This window comes from Sceloporus occidentalis, unplaced genomic scaffold (genome assembly GCF_023333645.1).
Source record: "Sceloporus occidentalis isolate IW3139 unplaced genomic scaffold, rSceOcc1.0.p SCAF_7, whole genome shotgun sequence".
Classification (NCBI taxonomy): domain Eukaryota; kingdom Metazoa; phylum Chordata; class Lepidosauria; order Squamata; family Phrynosomatidae; genus Sceloporus; species Sceloporus occidentalis.
In genome coordinates, this window is record NW_028316987.1 from 11,203,598 (window position 1) to 11,224,157 (window position 20,560).

General features: G+C 40.8%; 1 protein-coding gene and 1 non-coding gene across 2 annotated transcripts in view; one reads left to right on the plus strand and one right to left on the minus strand.

Annotated features, from left to right (window-relative positions):
- The window catches only part of LOC149309174 (ORM1-like protein 3), a 43,217-nt gene extending 23,380 nt beyond the window's left edge, over window positions 1–19,837 (minus strand). Inside the window, exon 1 of the mRNA XM_089531895.1 lies at window positions 19,687–19,837. The gene's annotated coding sequence lies outside the window, so the exon portion shown is untranslated. The remainder of the gene's footprint in view (window positions 1–19,686) is intronic.
- LOC149309175 (U6 spliceosomal RNA) lies at window positions 395–496 on the plus strand. The gene has a single exon (XR_016282013.1). It is a non-coding gene; the product is annotated as a U6 spliceosomal RNA (small nuclear RNA).
- Window positions 19,838–20,560: the final 723 nt, after the last annotated feature.

The following is a 20,560-nucleotide window of genomic DNA, read 5'->3' on the forward strand; positions in this document are numbered from 1 at the left end:
CAGGAGATTAAGGGAAGAAGAGCACATGCTGACAACCTGCATTTACATGCAGGACAAAACCGAGACGTTTCATACCTGAAGTGGAAACAGCCAATGGGGCTCTCATACAGATCCAGACATGCTATTTTGGAACACGAGGTAGAAAATCCCATAAACACGTTGCCCATTCTCGGCAGTAAAATCACAACAGTAGCAACAAGTTCAATAAGTAACCATTTTGCTTCATAGACAACACCTGCCAGAGGCAGCCACTCCCACCTAATGACAGGGCCAGTCTTGTTTACATGCACATGGACTAGAATCAAGGCACATCTGTCTCTGGCTCAGAAGGACCAGGAAGCTGAGGCTCTACTGAGATTATGCACACACAAACATTTTCAAAAGACATCTCCATGTACTCAGCAGCACAGAAACAAAAACTGGAACGATACCGAGGAGATTAGCATAGCTCCAGTCCAAGGATGACATGCAAATTTGTGAAACATCCCAGATGCAATGTTTTGTTGGAGACTCAGAGACAACAGGAACATGAGCAAAACCAGAATAGTAACAGCCTATGGGACTCTGAGAAGGACAGGGCATTGGAAAGCTGTCTTGATCCTTTTCCCTTCCTTCAAATAACATCCCTTAGTATAGTGGGCCTTTGGTATCTGCTGCAGTTTGGTTCCAGAATTCCCACCGGAGATACCAAAACCCATGGATGCTGAAGTCACATGGGGTAATAAAATGGTATCCCTTATATAAAATGACAAAATCGAAGTTTACTTTTTGGAACTTAGATTATACATACATACATACAATGGTTGAATCTGTGGATACACAAGGCCAACTGTATTTATGTAACACAGAGTGGAGAATTTATTTTTGGCCCAGAGGTCCAATTCCAATGTGGAAGGATCTCAAGGGCTACACTCCATTAGTGGGCAAGGCTAAGGACATGGGTTGAGTCAAGGTAAAGTGGCTGGGGCCAAACAAAACTTTTGCCAACTTAGACATTTCTGTGCCCAGCACAGAAGTCATTGATCAGTGCTGACTCAGGAGTAAGTCCCAATGCAGCAGCTTCTTGGGCTGCAAAGTAGATCTCAGTTCTGTACAAGACTGTCCCAACCTATAAATCACTACTCCTCCTCAGCAGAAAAGGACTGAGATCCCCTGTGAGCCAGATCCAGCCCATGTGCTAGAGCTGTGCCATCCCTGATGTAAGACTTCTGAATGAACATAGGAAGCTGTACTACACCAAGATAGACCATTTGGTTCATCTCATTCAGGAGCATCCACTCAGCCTGGTATCAGCCAATAATGCTATTAGGTAGGGTTCTGCTAGCATCATGAGTAGGAAGACCTCCAAATGCAGAAGCTGGGCTGACTTAGCATATTTGTAAGTAAAATGAAGCAATACCAATCACCAATTAAAGAGCAGTGGGGTTGGGGGATTGACTAATCATTAAGCCCAACATCTAATGGTCTTATTTCACTTTACTATAGATAAGGGCTCTTGGTGATTCCAGGCAAGGATCTTTCCCAGCCTTACATGGGGGCACCTGGCACTGAACCTAGGATTAAGGTATGCTGATGAAACCTAAAATGGTATCGCTGGCACTGGACTTTTTCCTGTTCCAAAAGAGTGGCATTCTCACGATGCTTTATCTTAATGGAATTTGTCATGAAGGATGTACCAACCACAAAATTTATGAAGATATTTATGTACATGCCTGTAGAAATGACTGTGTTACTTTTGAATGTGACAGATGACGCTGAAAGGGATGCTAATAAAAGAGAAAGAAGCAGCAGCACATTTTTGTGTTTACAGCTGTTCATAAATGCCTGTAGCATGCTTGTAGAAAAAGGTGTTATAATTTGGTGTATTATTTTCTGCTAGGTAATAAAGAAAGGGGAGAGTCTGAAAAATGTTACTCACCTCAGCATTAGATAAATGCAAAGGGATGTTACTTGAAAAAGGAAAGCAGGGATCAAAACAATTTTCCGGTGCCCTTTGTTTCTCAGAGTCCAGCAGCGCTTTCTCTCCCTGTCTAACATATAATGTTCCTACTGTCTCTGTGAATAGGATTCATACATACATATGTTGGATTCATAAACTGCTATCTGGGACCTCCTTCATGCAAAGCAGATCATGTATCACAAAACTATAGCTATGATCTGTGTTACACAGACCTCTGCTACTCAAAATGATGGTCCCTGGAACAATGTCAGTTCTTGACACATTGACTGCTGTTGAAACAATTGTAGTCAATGGGCATAAATATGGTGCTGGTCTTTAGCATGCTGGAAAAAAATTGCCAGTCCCTGCAACAGATATCCTGAGAAACACCGATATAATCCTCAGCAATTCTTGCAAAAGCCCTATAAGGAAGACTGATATTGTTATTACCAATGCATGCACAATAAATTACAGCTGGTGTTTGCTTTCAATGTGCACACTACACATGTATTCCTCCCACACTGACAGAGATTGCTACAGCTCATGTTTTCAAAGGTACCTACTGTTTGCAGCTAATATATCTCAATGCAAAAAGCAGGTTGCATGCAGGCCTTTTGTATCATCATTTGGCAGGGTGGCCCCCAGATATTCAACATTAGCTCTGCACTTAGTTCTGAACTATTTTTAAATCCATAGTTCTGTGCTTTTCCAGCCAAATCAAGGGGGTGGGGGTGGGGGAAAGAGAGATGGTTTTACAGCTGTTCTGTCCTTCAAGCTTCATGTAGTTTCTGATTCCAAACATCTGGCAGTCTGAGAATTGTTATCTGAGCAGTTGAGATGAAAACTAGGCATAATTTTGGTACGTATTGATAGATTCTACCATGATAAATGAAGAATAGGCTACACTGGATTCACCCAGCAAGTGTCCTTAACCATGTCTACAGATCAGTCAGCCTAATAGGGCAAATTCCTACTCCATTTACAGGGATTTTTACAAACCCAAATTACACACCGATTTAAGTCTGGGACAGTTGTCTGCACTCAACATGTAGTGCATACAAGCTTTCTCTCCATTCCAGTTTTTTGGTCAAAGTAATTTGTTTCTCTTACTTTTATAGAACTGGAAAGTGAACCTCTGATAATGTTTTCATGAATTTTTGATATTGCCATTTGAGAGGGATGTAAATATTCATCATAAAGCAGCAAATGAGAAAATGCATACACAAGGTGCTTGAGGTGACATTTAAAGCCGTGAATGGCTTGGGACTTTGATACTTGAGGAAGTGTCTCTTTTTACCCATATTTATACAAGGACTGAGGTCTGCATGGGGGAAACTCTTTTGTATCCCACCAGTGAGTTCAATACACCATGAGAAGATGCCAGAGAGGGCTTTCTTTGCTGTGGCATATCTTCCCCTTCATTTAGAGGTCAAGTAAGTTAGGGTCGCCATAAACTGGAAATGATATGAAATCACAAAACAACAACAACAAAACCACAGCTGTTCATCAAAGTCTTTAGGTCTAACTGATTTAATTCAAAATGTTTATGTACTTGGCTTTAAACTGTTTTAACCTATTAAAGTTATTCTAACTTGTTAATAATATAAGGTTTTAATAGTATTATTTCAATTGTAAACCACTTTTGAGTCCCAATTTTGGGGGAAAGCATCCTGAAATCTCCTATGCAGAGTCCAGGAGTTCTTGAGATACTATCTTGCCATGAAAGCCAATCTTAATCAAAGTGTATCAGCAACATGGAGAACTCTATGTCACTAAGTACGAATCCCTGTTGATCTAATAAACTGTATATGGAGGAGGGAGAATTTATTATTTCCAAAAGGCAATGTAAAGAAAAGCAAGGTACTTGATGATGATGATGATGATGATGATGATGATGATGATGATGATTTCATACCTGCCTCTCACCATGGATTGAGGAGGGGGACAACAACAATTTACAAACAACATCAGTTAAAACACACATCAATTGAAAAAGACAAATAAGATGTGCACATATTAAAACAATCCACATCTAAAATTCATCATTTAAAATTCAGAATTAAAAAGTAATCTGGATAAACCTGCCAGAATATATTGGTTTTCAATGCTCTTTTAAATTCAGACAGTGTATTCAGCTGTTGAATCTCTTCCAGCAGATTGTTCCTCAGTCTAGGAGCGACTGAAGAAAAAGTCCTCTGTCTACCAGAGGAGCTGAGCATATGGAGTGGATTATTACACACACTGTCAAAGAAGAGAGTTCCAAAAGGAGTGTAACACCTGTTTAGAAACTCTTTATGCATCTTTCTGCCATATGAATCAGAAAACTAAAAGGCCTTCTTAGTTAGCCAGGAACTTTTCCCATCTCCCTATACTCTTTCATGATTTTTTGATTTGCAAAGCTGCTAGTTATTACTCTGCAATGGAAGGTACAACTGAACATTAGTTTACAAGGCTTTTTTTAAAAAAAGAAAGACAAAAAGAAGAGTGAGCTATAAAAATTAACAACCTATTTCACCAAAGGATTTTACAAGGCAGAATTTTGTTTCACTGACAACTGCAGCATAATGCAAACCTACAACCTTGCACAAAACAACAAAAACGCAACAAGTATGTGCTGTACAGCATCTAGACCCAGTCTTTTTAGCTCAGTGACTATGCCTATGAGCAGAGCAAGCTTTAATGGCTTCCCCTAGGGCCCTAGGCTGGGGTTTCAAAACCAGGGATGCACGCAATGCTGAAAAGCTTTCATTTGCAATGGAGAATAAAGTTCAGACTATTGATTCTTTCTGGGCATAAGAGATGGACACATTTGTAATAGGTTCCTGATGGCACTACCAGTGCCAACAAGCCAAGGACTTATGCAAATCGGGCAAAGGTTTCATAACCTCTTACACTTTAATTCTTGTTTACCTCTCCAGGAAGACAGGACAGAACTATGAAGGCTGAATTAGATTGACAGCAGGGGTTCTATTTAAGCAGCAGATGGGGCAGAGAATGGGAAACAAGATTTTAAAAGCAGAAAAGGCATGGTGAGATTCTTCTCCTTGGATGGGTCTTCTCCTCAGACATCCTAAGAAAGTAGAAGAGACCTCAGCTGGAAACAGAGAATACCCTCCAAGTGTCCTGATTTAGCAGGGAGGATCCCAATTAATCCTCTATTGTATTATTTTTCAAGCTGTGTTTAAGATGTCCCAGTTTTTCTTTCCTCCTCCCACTTTGCTCTTTGTCCCCAGCTTATTTCAATAGTGCAAAGTGAAAAGGTAGCTTGCACTCAGCTAATGCAGTAGGAGAGGATGGAACCCTGCCCTTCCCTGAAGATTCAGGCAAAAGCAAACAGCTGTAGCTTTTACCAGCATTTGTGTCCTTTCTCATTAATAACTTTTGCCATCTTGACTACATTATAATATTACTTGGTCACCTGTCCCAGTTTTCATCTCTGAAATGCTGGAGGGTACGGCCAAGGGGATATAGGGATATAAACAGCAAATGTGGGGAGGATTTAGCACCCGAAGCCCACACAGTTAATTTGCTATTAAAATTGGATCCCTCCTTTTTTTTTGTGGTCCAAGTTATACATATAGGTTGTCCAGCTCATGGTTTATAGTACTGTCCGAAAGCAACCCTACCAACTAAGAGTCAGGAAAATGTTGCCCACAGGAGACATGAGACCTTCAACTGCCTTTTGTGCAGATTATGCATTCTTAGTAAGGACAATAACCAAGATTAAGGGATTTCTTTAGTGGGGCCCTTACCCAAGGAGAACTACCTGTGCCAAACTAACAAGGTTTTCCAGTGTGTTTCAACCAGGCAATACACAAGCAATCCGAAAGTCACCAAATAATATAGAGAAATGTTTATGCTCTTCCCACCAAAAATCATAATCCTGCTTCTAGGTATGCAGTCCCATATCACAGGATGAAAGAGAGGTGAGACTAGCTGCTTCCCAGTGGGGATGCTTTTGCCAGACAGGCTAGCTGCATTAGGATAAGTTAAACAAGTTTGGATAATAAACTCTTGTAGAATAAAAATATAGAAAATGAGAAATGCTATTCCCTCAGGTGCTGTCTGTATGCACTAATACTCTTGTCAATCACCTTTGCTCTCTGAGATTATAGAATGACATTTCTTTCTACATCCGTTTGCATAGTAAAGACAAAAATACTATATTAACTCATTTCAAGTTCTCTTCCTTTTTCTAACTTCTCACAACAGCAAGGAAAGACAAGCATGACACCAGTATTCACATGGCAGATGACATACAGGCCTGGTTTGGACATCACACTAAACCACAGTTTAATATAATGAATGGGCCACAGAAATCCTCTTGTTTGTGCACTCTTCTCCTTCCTCTACTTCTGCCATGGTTAAAAAGAGAGGTTTATATGCTCCCATTTTTGCTTAACCACAACATACTGTGTTCTCTGAACGCTAAACTGTGGTTAATGTGAACTATGGTTTGTTTAAGCAAGTCACGGTTTCAAGCTGGACTGTTGCAAGCAGCCATGAGTTAACATTAATCACATTTTGTTGGTTTGGATGACAAGGCAAGCTGTGATTGATCAAAACGAAAAGTAATGCTTCTGAATTCCTCACATATGGAGGAGAGGGGAAGGGGGAGTCAGTGAACACTAGGCTTACTGCAGCTCATTCTCATTACACCAAAGTGTATGATGTTTGAATGTGGCCACAGAATACAGTGTACAGATCTGTTGACCTCCAGCTAGGCACAAATGAAAATGAAAAACCTGAAGGAGATACAAAGAGGCAACTAAGATTGTGAAGGGCTTGAAGACATGGCAGATGCTTATAAAATATGAATGACTGGAGAGCACAGGCAGTTTATCAATAGAATTTGGCAGAAGTAGAATATTATACACAACATAATACTGATCGGAATTAATGGAAGGGAGCATTTTATCATACTTTTTCCTCGCTGTCCCAGAACTAGAGGAAGAGAGACAGGGAAATTTCTCTTTCTTTTCTGTCAGATTATCTCCCTTTATCAACACTATCAGTATCACCTTCAGTATCAGTATCATCCAGTAATGTTACTACAACTGCAAGCCAGACACCGGAAACACAAAAAAATAACATTTTCCTATTGATATTGACATCCAGAGCAGTAAACCAGGTAAACAGATGAGTGAGATGAAATCTGGAGGCTCAGCAGCTAGGGAAAGTGAACCTGTGATTCTTCTGGTAGTACCATTTGAGAACACAACTAAATCAATTTGGGACATGCAGGGGCAAGCTGTAGAGCCCAGAGGACCACACCGTCCCATTTTTGGCTCCGCTGCACTGCACCATTGTGGCTGTCATTTTGTGAAACTAGAATTAGGAGCACACGTCAGTTCTAACCCCCTTTTTTCCTCAGGGAAGGGAGCTGTTTTGAGGTGGGAAGCCCTCCTCAACAGCATTTTATAGCCTTGCAAAGGGCTTTTAAACCCATCTTATGTATTTTGGCCAAATATAACTTTTTGGCACAAAAAAGGGAGTTTACAAGTATCTTAGGGGGATCCCTGAAAGGTATCATGCGGCCCATGGGTCCTACAATTCCCATCCCTGATTTTAGATATCTGTATTCCACCAGTGTAGAAAATAGTCATTTCCACGTTTGGAGAGAAATCGTTTTCTAAGCAGGACTGCGGAACTAGATCATAATGTATGGATCGTAATGCAAAGAGGACACTTTCATCCCGTGTTACAAATCATGATGAAGCATGAAATGAAGGTGGATTGAGGCATGGTGGGCTCTTCGGTTGACACACCAAGACAATAAGACCTGCTTTATGTTCAACCAAGGTCAATTTAGCCTCATGCCATCCACTCTGACTAGAGAACTCCCTTTTTTCCAAGTCACTGAATTACCTTTCTCTAGAAGATGTGGAAGACTAGGCCTTGCATTCTACTAGTTACAATAATGCCACCGAATCCCTTGTTGAATGGTGTGTCAACTTATAAGCAAATCCTCTTCACTTAATGGGTCTGCTCTAGTTAGGTATACCAATAAGATGCAGGTCTGGATATACAATTCTGATTTCCCCCCACACACACAAGGTCTACTTAAACTTAATGCTGGAAATGCAATACAGATCATGTTTCCTTGTTATATATGATGTGGATGCATTCAAGGCTTACAGTAGTTGGATGTGTTATAATATATTTTTAGAAATATCTTTGGTATTTCTAGCTGTACGTGTTTTTAAAAATTATATTTCGGCAATGGGGAATTTAACTGAGGGCCAATATTGTTGTATTCTACATGCATTTACCGTTGCAAAAAGACTTGTATTTCAAAGCTGGAAGGATAAAACATTCATTATCTGTCATTCAACAGCCAGAAGATGTTACTGCTTTAGCTATGCATGAACTGCATTTTAAAGAAATCTAATTCAAGAAAACATACTTTCAAAATATAGTCAGCTTACATCCATGTATGTGCCTAACTCATGTTTATATCCTATGTACTTCCTCTTTACATTGTTTTTGTATTTATATAAAAAGAATAGCATATCAAGTGCAGTTCTCTTTAGGGAAATGTGCTAAAAATAGAGTTCTTTCAGGTGTACTCATTTTTTGTTAACAATGCTATTCTCTTTATATTATTACAAATATAAATGAAGCTTTGAATACATTTGAATATAACATTTAAACCAAATATGCTAAATCTGATATCATTATTTAGAGCATGGGAAAATTACATAGAACACTTTTCCAAAACAAAACAAACAAAAACCAAATCATTGCCTGAAATCTTGGAGAGCCACCGCCAGACAATACTGAACAGGATGGACTAGTATATAGCAATTTCTTCTGCTCTTAAATGAGGATTCATGAAATGAGATGATGAAAATGACTCTAGTCTAAATGGTACCTTCTGGGTTAAGTATAGGCCACTGCTCCATCTGGAGCAGCTCTGGAGATTATAAGGGATTTGAAAACCAGGATTAGTTGGTTCTACAGTATAATTTAACAGTCTGTTCACATCAGTCAAATTTAAATGACCATACCAGCCAAAATGTATGTGTCAAGTAGAATTTCAGGGAGGAAAAACAGCACCCAAACTATGTCTCATTTCTGAAGGCTACATGCCATTATACCCAGTGAGATCACTTATATCACCGGTTGCCCTACTGAAACAACGCCATGTAAAAGAGACTTTGTTGTTTGTTTGCTGTATGTCATCAAGTTGTTTCCAACTTATGGTGACCATAAGATGAACTGTATCATGCGTTTTCCTGGCAAGATTTGTTCACAGGAGGTTTGCCATTGCGTTCCAAGCTGGGAACTGAACCCGCAGTCTCCAGAGTCATAGTCCAATGCTCAAACCACTATTCCACACTGGCTCTGGAAAAAGGAATGGTCTATATAAAAAGAGCCAGAGCATCTAAAGAATCAAAGGCCACTCTTTCAGGAAGTTATCTTGGCTTTCCTCCATCTCTTTATTGCTTATCCTTTTTATTTATTGAATTCTATTTATTATTTATTCAAATAGTTCTGTCCTACCCTTTATCATAAGATCTCAGGGCAGCATATCAATAAAATATATTTAAATAGTTTACTACAATACAGACTATTAAATTAAATGAAATTAAAATTTTGCATTTAGTCAGATTTAAATAGAATTAGAAAACATATTAAACAAATAAACAAGTTAAACTGGTTAAAACCATCTGTGTACATCTGGAAAAATCAAACCCCGTTTTAACTTGACAGAGGAATGAAGCCAATGGGAGAGCATACGACAAACAGGACAGAGCAGAAAAGGTCTTCTCCATAGCCCTTACAGTGTGTTGCTCACATATGAGTCTCAATACACTCTTCCCACTTTTTATAATGTTCCTTTTTGGAAACAAGGTGGTTGTTCCTGACCACACTCACCCACACTGGATGTGTCTGTACATCAAACACCTGCTAGAGACATTAGAGAAGGGCAATGGGTGGACATTGAATATTTTGCAGTTCTCTGCAATGGAACAATTCTTTTCTGAACAGAAATGAGTCTAGATGGCCTTTGGTCCTCTTCTAACAGTGATATTATTTGCATTTGAAACCCATGCTTTGCAATGGTACTAGCACACTGTTCTAGATAAAACTATTTTTGTCCCGTCTGGCGCTGCTTACCAGGGCTGCTATGATTTCATAATGTTTGCAGTTGTATAAGCCAAAGTACATTAAGGATCAAATGACATATTAAGCCTAACTTTGGTATGCTTTGGGTTTTCTATGAGAAACAACAACTAAGGCAGCTGCAATACTGAAGAAAGAACTGGCAATATTTAATTCTTTCCCCATATGTCATTTTTCCTTTCAAAATTATGTTCCACCCCCCACCCCATTTTTTTTAAATGGACAATTTAATAGCATGTGCTTCTTTTTACAAACCTGTGCTGCAAGGGAACAGGATGATAAAAGTTTCAATAAGAATAGAGCAGTGTGGTGAAGTGGTTTGAGCACTGGAGTATAACTGGGGAGCAGGGTTCAGCAGGGACTCTGAAAACAATAGGAATTTAGTCAGAACTAAAGCAAAGTACAGCTAAATCTGAATCCAATCCTGTGTATGTTAAGTATCTGCAGATACATAGTTATATTTTCAAATTTAATACCATTAAACATTTAATGCAGGGGCTGCCAATCTGAGCTGCCCTCACCCCCAGGGTGAGAAATGGAATTTCCGGGTGTGTGACAAAGAGTGGTTTGGGTGCTTGAATGACAAGACACATGTCATCACTCTTTTTTCCTGACTAAATTAGAATCTAATTGCTCCATTTAGATATGCATTTTATTCATTGAGTTAAAAGCTTATTTTTTAAAAGTTCAATTTGTTCGCTCGTAATACTGAATGTGGTTCAATTTGTGGTTCAAAAATTAGAAATTAGACTTCTTCATCATCAAACATGATATTATTTTGTAGGAGGTGCAAACATTAATAAAGCATGTGTTAGGGGTGTGGTCCATAGAAAAAGTTGGAAACCACTGGTTTAATGGGTAGGAGACAATTTTTTAAAAAAGTCGGGCCAGCACTCTTCTGAAATTGCAAGTCCAATTTACTGCCTCATAGCTACTGAACACCTAAAAGACTGTACACTGGACATGCAATCTTGTAACTGCTGTGGAATTCCCTTTATGGTTATGAAAGACCAAACATGATCCCCCCCAACCACTTTTTCGGCTTAGCTGTGCCGCAACCAAATGGTTTCTGAGGTGCTACAGATTGGGATGTTGGAAATGACATCTGCGGCCCTCTTCTGGCCATGGGGCGCATTGAGACAAGTAGTTGTGGAAGAATCCTGAAGGATCTCCCCAGTGTCTGTTTTCAATGTGCTCTGCAACCAGAAGATCACTACAAACATCATTACCCAGCACTCCAATCTGCGGTGCCCCAGGAATCCCTCACTTGGGGTACTGGCAAGCTGAAAGGGTAAGATTTCTTTTAGCGGTGGCATCATCTACATCTACAACAATGGAGCTCCATCATCATAGTTATGTCTGACGATGCTGGATCTCAGCCAGGTTTATTTTTAAAGCCTTGTAATAACAATGACAATGTTAGCAACACAGCCTGTTTTCTTACATGCAGAATGGCTCTCTTGGTTTGGCATGATGAATTATGAAATATGTACGGTAAGTCCATTTGCAACACAACTGCTTTCCTTTTTGACCAGAAATAACTCCCACTGAGTTCAATGATGAATACTCCTAGGTAAGTGGGTATTGGCTGGCAGCTTAAATCATTCAGTGAGTTGGCCAGAAATAGAGATGCTCCTGGGTCCTGACACATGATCACATGTTATCTGAGACATACGGCACAAGGAAAGAACTGCCCATCAGTGAAAAGCCTGAAGAATAATCCGGTTCAAATGGCCTCCCTGTGGTACTTTCATAGTATTTTGGTTCTGCTCAGTGAGTTAAGTTTCACAAACTGCATTCCAAGTTAACTGCTGAAAAAGACAGGAGTATCAAGACTGAATGTTGGTCTGCTTACCTCAGCCAGAAACTGAAACTTCTGAATCTAACATTAATTCTTCTTTATCTTTTAAGCACACTGAATTAAAGCAGGAATCTCTTTTGATTTCTAATTCCTAGTTTTTGCCTACGGAAGCCAGTTCAACAGCCTTAGCCAAGGAGTGGAATATTTTGCATGGACTTAAGATGCAGTATTAATATGCAGTTTTAATTATGCTTGAGCATGTTAGCTGGATGCCAGGATAAACATTAAAACAAAAAACAATAAGAGCTTTTTTTAAAAAAATACAAAGTTGCCCTCATTCCAAAATTTGGCTGTATGATTACAGGAATGTCAAACTGGATGGAAAAGGTCAGTTAAGAGGAAACGGGCTGGTAAACACAAGCTTAAAGCAAGGGCACAACCATTAGTGTAAACCTGGACTTCAAGGAAGATATCAGAGGAGTTTATCAGACAAGGAAAATTGGAAGTATAATCCAATGGCAATCTGAACGCAATCATGGGGTTTAACATTATTGCGTGATAGACTACCACACGCAATTTCGGGCAATGGGAGGTCAGTCTGAATGCAATCATTGGGTTCCACGTTATTGCGTGATAGACTACCACACATAAATTCGGGCAATGGCACGCTATTTTCGGGCAATGGGAAGCCAGTTCGAACACAATTCGCATTCATTCACATAAATTCGCTGAACTAACGAATTCACGTGAATGCGTTTTGGCCCCACTTTCTTTTCATTCGAAATTAAGAGAAATTCCTCAGGTGTGATAAAGTCCAGAGTTACACAAGTGTGTCCGTGTTAGGGAATAAAATGTCTAGATGGGAACAGTGACTATGGGGAACTATAAGTCAATTTCAGTTTGTTAACAAAGCAATTGATTATAGCTGGGTGTTTGGCAACTAATGATGGCATAAGGTCATGGAGTATCAGAGAGCACGTAGTATAATTTGTAAACAGGTTGTGTCGTCCTGGTTGGGGGACAGCAATGTAGGTGACACAGGAAAAGCCACAGGAAGAGGCTGGGCATAGTGGCCGCATGGTAAGTGCCTATATAAGGCCCTAGACCTCAGTGTACTGCGTGGGTTGTTGGTTGTTTGTTGGTAGATTGGTGATAGTGTGTAGCTCGCATTAAGGTTTGTGTTTGTAAATACAGCAATAAAGTGCTTTTTGGAGATAGGTCCAGCTTTGAGGAGGGCAATCAAAATGATGGTCTGGAAACCATGCCCTATGAGGAGCCGCTTAAGGAGCTGGATATGTTTAGCCTGAAAAACAGACGGTAAAGAGGTGATATGATAGCCCTGTATAAATATTTGAAGGGGCGTCATATTGAGGATGGAGAGAAAGCTTGTTTTCTGCTGCTCCAGAAAATAAGAAAGTACCTACCTTCATAAGGACTTGAAACTTGCCCTTCTCCCCACCTTTGATCCAGCTATGTGAGTTTCAAATGTAAAACTTCAAGTGCTCAGAGCACATCCTCATTTTAACCAGGTTGGCAAACAATCTTCTGTTCTAACACAAGAGTGGACAAAGTGTGGCCTTCCAAATGTTTGTTCAACTGTAGCTCCCATCATTCCAAACCAGTATGTTGGCCAGGGATGATGGAAGCAGAAGTTCAAAAGACATCTGGAGGACTGCCTTTTACCCACAGCTGCTCTAAGACATCTGGAATGTAGAAGGAGTTGTAAAGTATGCAATGGGCAGCGAGAAGAGAAATGGAGTGCACTTCACAGCTGAAGCATGGTTGTTTAAGAACTGTACATCATAAAACAATTAAGCCCACTATTTCAGACTTAGAAGAAGGCAATGGCAAACCTCCTTTGAACACTTCTTGCCAAGAAAATCCTAGAATAGGATTCCCACAAGTGAAATTCAACTAACTAAATGCCCATTGGCCTAAGGCCATTTGGAAAGGTCTCTTTAAGAAGAGCATGGCTATGGAGTGCAATACAGAAAAGTGAGCTGGGCAACTTTTAACTTAAGTCAGCCGATACAGCTTATGGTTTCCATTCAGAAGGTCCCAACCAGCACAGGCAGTTGCTGGGAATGCTACAGGTTGTTTGTTGTTATGTGTCTTCAAGTCATTTTTGACTTATGGTGACCCTAAGGCGAACCAACCATGAGGTTTTCTTGGCAAGTTTCTTCAGGGGTTTTTGCCACTGTCTCTGAGGCTGGGAGAGTGCGATTTGGCCAAGGTCACCCAGTGGGTTTACATGGCAAAGCTGGGATTCAAAATCTTTCTCCAGAGTCATAGTCCAGTGGTCAACCACTATATCATGTTGGCTCCATACAGCAGTAACTGGGAGTTTCATGGTAGGAAGGGCTGGGCTGGATAAAGCAACAGCCTGATTTGATATGAGTCTGTGTCATATGTTCTTGTGTCCTTAATTCCCTTAACCTATCATCATTCTGCCCACTCACAAGTAATGCACTGCAATGTTCCACCCTCCCAAGTTGCTACAGAAAGCATGGCAACATACCATGGCTTGCACGTCCCTTGGGACTGGGTTCAATATTTGTTTTTCCTCCTAGCACAGAGTTATCACAGGACTGGACTTTTGGCAGCATATTGCACTTTTCAGGTCTATGATTTTTTAACCACTGCTGCACTTGTGATCATGGCAGATCTTTTTGGACTTTGACTTGCCTCTTTTCAAATGGACTTTTACAATATAACTTTAGTTACCTAACTGGGTTGAAGGAGAGATTCTAAAATACCTGGGTAAATAGAAACATTAACTATACAGGGACAAGGAATTTGGAAATGAAGAGGAGTGCATTTATAATCTGGATTCTACTTCTCCCCTTAAAGGAAACAAGGATAACATATCAAAATCCAGAAACAGTTTGGACCCTTTTCAGCCATTTCCAGTGTCTTGATTTCATACGCTCTTCTCAGTGGTTGATGATGATGATCTCAATATCCCTTCCCTATCTTTCCCCCTGAATTCTTCCAAATTTGTTTGTACAGTTTGTAAAGTCCCATAATTAGAAAATACAAGCCACAGGGCTGCTGCAGCAGAATAAGATGATCAAAGACTAGGAATAAAGTCTGCCACGTGTTTGTCAATGACACTGGATTCCAACAAGCACTTCACTTTTGCAACTGAACCCTCAGCCACCACTTGTTAGGTAAGCTGCCAAACCAGTGAAAAACATAACTTGCTCAAGCAGCTGAAGCTTTCAAATAAGTAACCATTTGTAATGTAGTTTTCCTCTTTTTCTGCTACATCCCACTTAAGTCATGCCATCTCACAATATGTCCAAAACGGGAAAGCCTCTCCGTGGTCATTTTTGACTCCAGATCAGGTGATTTTTGTATTGTTTCCCCACATAGCTCCAATATATATATGCATGTATACACATCAAGGAAAATGATCTAGTCCAGTCCAAATCCTGATATGCTAATTTTCTACTTGCTTTGAGTTTTTTTCTGTTTGTCTGACAGTGAAGAAGACTAAATTGTTGAAAAATGATATTGAAACATAGCCTAATGATGAGTCCCACCCAAAGACATTATTATCCTGCCTCATGTGATAAGCTCCTTTGTTACCTCAGAACTCTTCCACTTCATTCTTCTGTGAAAATAGATCCAGCCTAGTCCAGGAGAAGTAAGCATTCATTGAGGCAGGCAGGCACTTTGCCCAAATCCACCCTCTATCTTTCTTTGCACAGTGGTTTGAGAAGCTCAGATTGTGTCTTGATTATGAAACTCCAACAAAGAGTTCCCAAAATATATGGCCTCTGCCATATATAGTCAACTTTTGTTCTGCTGCTCTTTGAAAAGAAAAATCCAAATAATATTCATGCATTTGCAGCCAGGTTCCCTTGCAGTTTGCCTAATGCGGATTCCCCCCACCTCCTGAATTACTCAAAGGCTTTGAATGGAGGGTTTTGCATACAGATTGCAAAGACTGTCTCCCCAGTTTCCCCTCCCACATAGTCTTGTAGGCAAAGTCCAATTTGGACTGCTTCACTTCCTCCCTCTCAAACCTTCTTAAGCAATTCACCGCTAGTCCACAGACTTAGGCATTAGGAACCCATGGCCCGTCAAATGTTGCTAGATCACAACTCCCACATTTCCAACCATTGTCCGAGCTGGTTAGGATATGATGGGCATTGGAGTTGAGTAACATTTGGAGTGCCATGGGTTTCTCCACTTGAAGTATAGATTTTTCTGGTCTATACTTGCTTTTGGATGATACAAACCCACCACTGACTTCCACTATACACCACTAAGTATTACTGTACTAAGGCAGGAGTAAGGAAAATGCAGCCCCTTAAGGACCCCCCAACTACCAAATTTAGCTCCCTCCAAACAAACAATTACACTGCCACAAAAGCAGTGCTGGCTTCTCCCCACAATTACATCCTGAGGAAGAGCAACAGTGGCTTTTCAGCAAAAAACAAAACTAGAAGAGATGTTGTACCACTTCTACCCTGCAGGGCACTGCAGGCCTCCTGTGGCCCCCAGGTAGCCCTTCAGATCCAACTGGCTCATCATGTCTTACTACTGGCTATTCTGGTTAAGGCTAATGGGAAATGTAGTCTGACTTGGAGGGCTAGCCATCACACCATGTTTGCATTGGGGAGAGGAGACCCCAGCTGAGTGCAGAGAAGCATTTTTAAAAAACTTTACACAAAAGCACCACAGGAAGTTTTGGCCAGGTGTATCCGCACATGAGTGCCTTTTGTGGCTTGAGATTATGCATTCAGATCCATCCCTTGAGATTAGTAAATTTAAAGCAGATGGGCAAAGACTGATGAGTTGATGGAGCCAAAATCTCACCCAGCACCTCAGAGATACCAAAAAAAAAAAAAAAAAAAAAAAAAAAAAAAAAAAAAAAGGGGGGGGGAGTGGGAGGTTCAAAGGCAGTGCTGAGGTCTGTTAATATTATATGACAATGGGATTTTACAGTGGGAAGGAGGTGTTCTCCAGATCAGGATGGGCAAAGTGCAGCCTGTGGGTCACATGTGGCCACTGGGACCCCATAGAAGCCCTTCAAAGCCCCTGATTTTTTTTTAAATTTCAGACTGGTTTTGGGGTGATTTTTTGCCTTCAAACCACCCAAAGCTGCCCAGAAAGACCAGATTGCTCTTCTGAATTCTCCCCAAAATAGACCCACCCCAAAAATTGGCCAAAATGTTAGCTGGAAGTGACCCCACTTCACTTTGGGCTCATTGAAACATGCTGTTGTTGCCTGCCAGGCAGGCACAGGATGGAAAAAAATGGCTTCTACCATGTCTGCAGTTGCCCACCCTTGCTTTAAATTTTAATTGTATTAGCCGCTCCAAAATTGTGATGATCCCTCTGTTTGAGAGACAGTCTGCTTGTTTTCCTGACTGGACCCTTGGACTTTTGTCCTGATGGTGCGCGACTGAGTGCTGTGTCCACATAATAAGCACCTGCTTCCCTCTGCATGTACACAGAAGCTGGGTGTGCCAAGGGAGTCGCATATAGATTCACACTCCATCCATCCACATAATTGCTGCCACCTACTTGTACACAACATGTGATGCCCTCTTTTCCTGTTGGTATGGCAACAGATTGAAACTTGGTCCCTTGTGGAACTTGTAACTTCCTCTCCACTTCCTACCTGAATCCCTCATGCTTTTTGGGTGTTCTTTATATTCAAGATATAGCCCTGTTAGCCTGCAGAATCAGTATGTAGAGAGATCTTGTAGCATCTTTGAGACAAACGGAAAGCAAGAAGTTGGCAGCATGAGCGTTCGTAGACTTAAGTCTACTTCCAAATGCATCCGAAGAAGTGGACTTGAGCCTACAAAAGCTCATGCTGCCAACTTCTTTCTTTCAGTTAATCTCAAAGGTGCTACAAGATCTCTTTACATACTTCATATTTAAGTCAGTCAGGTGCATAATCTAAAGTCAGTGTGGTGCAGTTGTTGGAGGAATGGACTGAGATTTGGAAGATCTAGGTTCTAGTCCTATTGAGCTATGAATCAGACCTTGGGCCAGATACTTTCTCTCAGCCTGACCTACCTCTCATGGTTGTTGGGTGCAAAACAGTGATTTCCACCGCCTTGAACTCCGAGGGAGAAAAGCAGGATGTAACTGCAACTAATAAATAAAAATAAACCCCTGTGACAAAATATTTTGCTGGAGTTTTAAGCAAAATGACTCACAATTCCCAGACTCTAAATTTAGTCATGGGCTGTGACATGCAGAACAGAGATGTGCGTGTGTGTCCTCAACAGCATCCAGTGCTTGCTTCACTTTAGCTATGTGCAGACTTTCCTATTATCTCTCACAATTAGGACTAACAGTTGAAAAGTAGAGAATGAAAAAGAAAAAGACAGGAAAGGTTAGCACTCAGAGGTTTAGCTAAGAGGAGGTGGACAAAATGAGTTCATTGCCCCCCAAATGAAATTTTCATTCAGTTCCCAAATTTATAGCATTGCAGAGTGAAATAAAGAGAATCATTCACACCCAGAACACTTACATTTGCTGGACATTCCCTTGATAATGTTGTTGGTGTTGTGTGCATTCAAGTTGTTTCCGACTTATGGAGGCCCTAATGTGATCCTGTCACAGAGTTTTCGTGGTAAGATTTGTTCAAAAGAGGTTTGCCATTGTCTTCCTCTGAGGCTGAGACTTGCCCAAGGTCACCCAATGGGTTTCCATGGCTGAGTCGGGATTCGAACCCTGTTCTCCAGGGCCATAGTCCAACACTCAAAGCAGTACACCATGTACTTCACTTACCTCCTTGTGTTGTTGCGACATCAAAGATTACACAGTGGACCCTTGGTATCCACTGGGGTTTGGTTTCAGGACCCTTGCCCTATGGATACCAAAATCTGTGGATGCTCAAGTCTCACTGAATACAGTGGCATAGTAAAATGGTGCTCCTTATATAAAATGGCAAAATCAAGGTTTGCTTTTTTTGGAATTTATATCTTACAGGAATATTTTCGAGCCACGAATGCCTGAATTCGTGGATGATGAACCTGTGGATGTGGAGGGCTGACTTTATTTCTAAATGCTTCAACTGAAGTTTTACCGCAATGCTAGAAATTTGGGGACTGGAGTAAAATATCCTCGGAGGGTGATATTCTTATTTTGGAGGAGTAATGCCCACATTTTGCATCCCTCACCCCCGTGCCGTTGTGTTGGCACTTAACTCCAGCTCCTCAGGCACTGTCCTCTTCTGACATCCCCGCTTCCATCTCTACCTAAAACTCCCTACCAGCATCCCCGAGAGTCAGCATAGCGTACTGGTTTGAGCATCGGATTGCAACTGGAGAGCAGCGTTCAAATCCCAGTTCAGCCATGTAAACCCACTTGGTGACCTTAGACGAGTCACACTCTCTCAGCCTCAGAGGATGGCAATGGCCAAACCCCTTGTGAACAAATCTTGCCATGAAAACCCCATGATAGGTTCTCCTGAGGGTGGCCATAAGTTGGAAATGACTTCAAGGCACACAACCACAACAAACCAGCATCCCTGATCACCCTGAGCTAAGAACATGGATAGAAATGTCAATCCATGCTTCTTAGATCTGCTCAAAAAGGAAGACTTTTTGGAAGGCTGAGATGGAGGACAGGTCCTGGAAACAGGAGGACCAAGTCTGGTCACCCTCTGCATGCTCCCCTTGGCACCTCTTTGCAAAAGTGATACCACTACAACAGGGTTTCATACTTCCTTTGCTGGATTATATATACACCAGCCAGGCCACCCAAGCTCCCCTTCCCCCAGCTGCATTTGTAGCTGGAAGCCCCCTCTGGTCCTCCTCCTCCTCCTCCCTTGCCCCTCACTTACCTTTCCCCAAAGGCAGGAATGTAGCTTCTCTCTCCAGTCCCTCCTTGCCTTGATGGGGACTAAATGGAAGGATACGGCCCTGAGCCCTTGGAAGTGGGGGGTCCCCCTCTCTCTGCCTTGGAAGACCCCAGCAGCAGCAGCTCAGACTTCTCCTCTAGTCTCTTCCCAAGAGCTGACAACACAGCAAGGATCTGTCACAGCTCCGCCCCCTTCCAACACGTCATCACTGGCAGCCATGAGGAGCATGCTGGGAAATGTAGTTCTTGGGGGACTCTGAGAGGCTCTCTGCCAGAGTCTTCCTTTTCCAAGCATTCCAGCCTGTTCTATTCTTATTCTTATTCTTATTCTTATTCTTATTCTTATTCTTATTCTTATTCTTATTCTAACAAAATAATATATTTTAATTGATTGTTTTTATTTTTCATATTTATTTTATATTTATTATATTACATCAATATGTTATATATATATATATATATATATATATATATATATATATATAAATTATATTATTATTTTAGTTTAATAATAATAATAATAATAATAATAATAATTTATTGTGTATCTGGTTTTATTGAAGTAAGCCACCTTGATCTAAATGGAGAGGCGGGATAGAAATAATAATAATAATAATAATAATAATAATTCTATCCCGCCTCTCTATTTAGAGTGAGGCAGCTTACATCAATAAAACCAGATGCACAATAAAATAGTCTCACTGTCCCGCTCTTCCCAAAATAAATCCACACCATAAAAATAAAAACATTTAAGCCAGTTCGAATGCAATTCACATTCACGTAAATTCGCTGAACTAGCAAATTCGTGTGAATGCGTTCTGACCCCACTTTCTTTTCATTCAAAATTAAGAGAAATT